Source organism: Papaver somniferum, unplaced genomic scaffold, assembly GCF_003573695.1.
Source record: "Papaver somniferum cultivar HN1 unplaced genomic scaffold, ASM357369v1 unplaced-scaffold_132, whole genome shotgun sequence".
In the NCBI taxonomy this organism is placed as follows: Eukaryota; Viridiplantae; Streptophyta; class Magnoliopsida; order Ranunculales; family Papaveraceae; genus Papaver; species Papaver somniferum.
Window position 1 is genome coordinate 544,890 of NW_020622381.1, and position 4,751 is coordinate 549,640.

Below are 4,751 nucleotides of genomic sequence, written 5' to 3' on the forward strand. Positions count from 1 at the left end.
GCCCCTTAGTAATTGAGGTGCCCCTTAACCAAATCTGGGCTCCTTATAGCAAGTGTCCTCCAGGGGTGTTTCGAGTGATTTTTCGAGCCGATTTTTCCAACAATATTTATTTTCCAAAAATACCTAAAAATACACAAAACACCATAATAAGGAAGAAAACGAGTACCAACAATACGAAACTTTGAGGACAAATTAGACACATAAATGCGTCTATCAAATACCCCCAAACTTATTATTTGCTAGTCCTCGAGCAAAACTAATAAAAAATAAATAAAACCGAGTTAATCTCGGGAGAGTTTACTAGAGGTGTACCCACAAAACCATTACTTCTAATTGGTCACAAGTATCCAAAGAGCTATGAGGACATACATATTCTCAACCTATCTCCAAGTAACTAGAATGCCAGAGAAATTAAAGGTGTCAACTGATAGGCACATTTTTGTGTCTTATATAATCTCAATTGTATATATTATTAGTGCTCGATTTTATATTTATTATGGCTTTTTATGTCCCTGTAGGTATTTTTGGAGAAATAAACTTTTGCGGCGAAATTGGCTAAAAAAGTGGTTTTTGCGCTCGTGGGAGAAAATTACTATACAGACTCTCACTTTGGATAAGGGGTAACCTAATTACTAAGGGGTGACCCATTTCCAGGCATCTGCTAAAGGGAGACCGGGACTGGATAGGGGAAGGTCACATTTCTTCACGTTTTCAAAAATGCATTTTTGGCGGGAAAGCATGTTACAGAACTGGCAGATTTGGAGATCGGATTCTGACGTGATTCTAGGGATATTCAATCGTTAACTTTGGTTGGATTGGGTGTGATATGACTAAACATGCATGTTACAAGCAATTTAACCCAACCAATTGGGATGGATCAGCCGGAAGAAGAGATCAAAGCTCAAACAGGACACGTAAGTTCTGTTTAGCTTCAAATATTTTGTGAGAGATTTTTGGGAGACTTTCACGCTGAAAATACACACACTTGGTCATGTTAAAGTCCTAAGAATAGTTTGGTTGTTATTTCATAGCCAACAACACGCGTAGAGAGTCACAGGAGAGATTTTCTCTCAACTGCATGCGGAGAAGAATAAAAAGAATGGTCACTGTTAGTAGAGATTTTTGGGGGATTTGAGGATTATATAAGAGTGGGTTTACGTCATAGAAAGTTTATCAAGTAGTTAGGGGTCGAGCAGAGCGAATAGGAGGCCACAGGAACGAAAGGAAGGAATTTGTACCTGCTGCTGCCATTGGAGGACCTTCAAGAATACGAAGAACAGACGCTTTTGAAACGTCGTTCTTCAACAGTTCCAACAGCAGCAGCCTGTGTCGCTGTTTACGACAGTAAGCTTTTATCGTTGATTTCTGACGCTTCTGTGGGTCGTAGATTCACTGCTTTGTATTATTTTCACTCTTTTAATCATATTTTGAGCATCAACTATGTATTTTTAGAACATGATTAATATGAGTAGCTAAATCCCAATACTGGGATGATGGAGGAAGCCATTTTTCAAGCATGTGATAATTCTAATAATTCATTATGACTATTTGCATGGATTTTTAATTGATTTATGATTTTTATTGAATGGGTGTAATTTCGTTTGATGATGTATGCTTGGTCTATGTATTTTTGATAATCATGCTTGTGGTTTACAGTCATTGCTTTTCAAAAATCTATATTTGGCAAAGAATAAGAGTTCGTATTTCTAATATTTGAGCTATAATTGATTGGAATTATAATTTGAATCACATGGAATTTGGTGGAATCCTGAGTCTCAGTCTCTTGATCTTGTGACATATCTTTTGTATATATTTTTGTTTTTAAATCTTTACAAGTCCGAGCAACGAACTCTTATTTACCGCACGAAAAATACTCCAACAAAATGGCGCCGCCGACGCGGACTTGTATATAGATTTGTTTTTAGGTTTAATTAATTAATTTATTTATTATTATTTGTTCCTTTTTACGTTTCTTTTTGTGTCTTTGATTTACAGGTTCGAAGTGGAATACTAAGGACTTGGGAACAAAAAGCTTAAAGCTAAAAGCTAAACGAGAAGAAAAAAAAGACATAATTTTTTTTTAGGATTTAATTTTTATTATTATTATTTTTTTTAGAATTTGTAAATAGGCTTTATTTGTCATAATTTTTGTAATTTTTGGACTTTTTATTTGGACTTTATTCTGGATTTTGGACAATTTATTTTAATTTTAAACCCTATGGAAGGGTTATATAAATTTTATTTTAAATATAAACTGTTTGCAGGGAAGGACGACGATTACAATATCGTCTCGGCCCCTCGGGTTCGTACATGACATAGGAGTCGTGGCCCGAGTCGACTTCAACGGTTCATCCACCGTCTGGTACGAGAGGTAAGTCCATCGAAACACTCGCGAATCTCCTGTAAGCGAGTTACTGTATTCCTTAAGGTGATTCATTGATTGAGGACGAATTTGGACTGTTTTTAAATTCCTAGTAAAGGGAAAGGACTGGCCATACAAGATAAGGGTTCGGATTTCATCACCGTTCTCTTCTTGCCCGCCTTAGGAAAACGAAACCAAACGCGAACCTAAGCCTAAAATTTTGAATAGAACGAGACCTATAGGGTAACGATCTTAATAGGACAGTCGTTCGAAAAATATTGGTTGCTCTTTAAGCATACTTCAAAGTTCATGATGGTTTCTGTGAGTTGAATGCGTGACTGCGCCGCCTTGTGATAGCGGTGAGGCCTTGAGTATCAAATCTCCACTGAGCTTCCATCGCCTCAATTCAACTTACTTTGACTCGGATTGATTCCAGAGGGGTTTGCTTAAATTGTAACGAATTCCCTTTCGAAGGATTAGAAGCTGGTCTAGAAACAATCTAAGTGGAGCCATCATGCTTGTTGTTTGCTAGATTTTATAGGTTTGATTTGGTCGAGTCAGCCTTGTTTGTGATTGTGTAGAATTCCCTTGCAATTAAGAATGTCGAACTGGTATGATAGAAGCCAATACAATGAGTATCGATCTGAATTTGAATATGGACATCATCATTTTTATGACCATGGTGGGAATAGTAGTTGGGAACGCCAACCTTTTCAAGGTTATGGTTCATACCATGGTGAGCCCAATTACTATCCACACGCGAATTGGTCTTACGAGCAAGAAAATCAGGAACACTGTAGTACTGGTTACTCGTTTTTGGAAACTAGTCCTGATTATGATATTTCTGAACCTGTTCCATCTCTAGAAGAGACCCAACAACGGATTGAAAGGACGTGTAAACGTTTAGTTGCAATGAATAGTTCAAAAGAAGAGTGTACACGATATTCTGAGATGATAAACGAGAGTGGTGAACGTATAAGTGTTATGCTCAGTGAAATTCAGGAACGTCTAGAGGCAGAAAATGAACAATTAGCTAATGCTGCTCGAAATAATCTAAATTTCCAAAATAGGGTTTCTAATTCTACCCTTGATATCAATAGTGAATATTTGCCTAATTTAGAGGACGAGGCTAGAATAAAAGACACTACTTATTTAGATAAGGTGCAATCATCTTTGTACTATTATGATGATGAGGATAGTAGTAATGAAGAATCTGAAATATGTAGGCATAGTGATCAGGAATCTATTAATCCAATTGAGCTTTATAATGATTATATTATTTCTAGTTCAAATCCAAATAATTTTTATGATTATTTACCTATTCAAAAGGACGAGGATTTGATTAGGGATACCACCGTTTTAGACGATGTAGTTTTTCCTTTTGATTACGAAGCCGGTAGTGGTTTAGAGGAACGGGTTTATTCCGAAAATGCTATTTTAGAGTCTAGCGACTTAGAAACAATAGTATTAGATGAAGAAGATATACCCGTAGAGATGAGTAAAGATGCACTACCTGATAATAAATTAGAAGAATCAATTGACCATTTTCAAGAATCTAATGATCCAGAAATTAGGGAGATTGTAACTAGTCTATCTAGAGACACTGAAAACTCTAAGTTTGGGGGTGATTATCACCTTCCTAGTGCCTTACCTTTAACTCTCAGAAAGTCCCTTCACTTAGGACTTGATATCTCTGCCTCGACAATTTTACAAGATTACCTTCATACTCGTTTTCCCGAACCTAATGATGTCCGGGAAGAAGTTCAATCGTTAGAAACCCATCCTCTGGTTGATGTGGTTTGCCCAGGATATGATCCCCAGATTGACTTTGTTTTCCCACCAAATAGTTTTCTTCCAACTGTGGGAACGTTTATATTCCAAATGTGTCGAATTTTAAGTTGTGAGACTAAACCTAAATGCTTTAGGAAATTAGTATCGACACATTTTCTTAAGAATGACCACTACTCTCATTTTGGTCAATTATGTAAGTCAAACCTGATTGACTTAGAGGATCCTCAATTATTTAGGTTATTATTATGTGCTTCTAAGTTCTTATTTGAGTATTTACAGACTCTAGGACCTAATAATTCGGATCTCAATTTTGAGGAGTTGCAGCCTAAAGAAATATATTTAGACCCTTTTATAGAACCTGAACCTGAACCACAATTAGATATATATATCTTAATCAGGAAACTAGGTAAGGGGTTGCTAGTCTTGTTCATTTTCTTGGTTTATTGCAGTTTCCTTTGGTCATCTCTATTTGGTTTTGAAGACCCACAGTTATTTCGACTGTTACTATATGATTCGAGGTGACTAATCTTTCCTAAGTCTGGCTGAAGACATTAAACTTAGCACTTCTTGGGAGGTAACCCAATCTCATGCAACACGG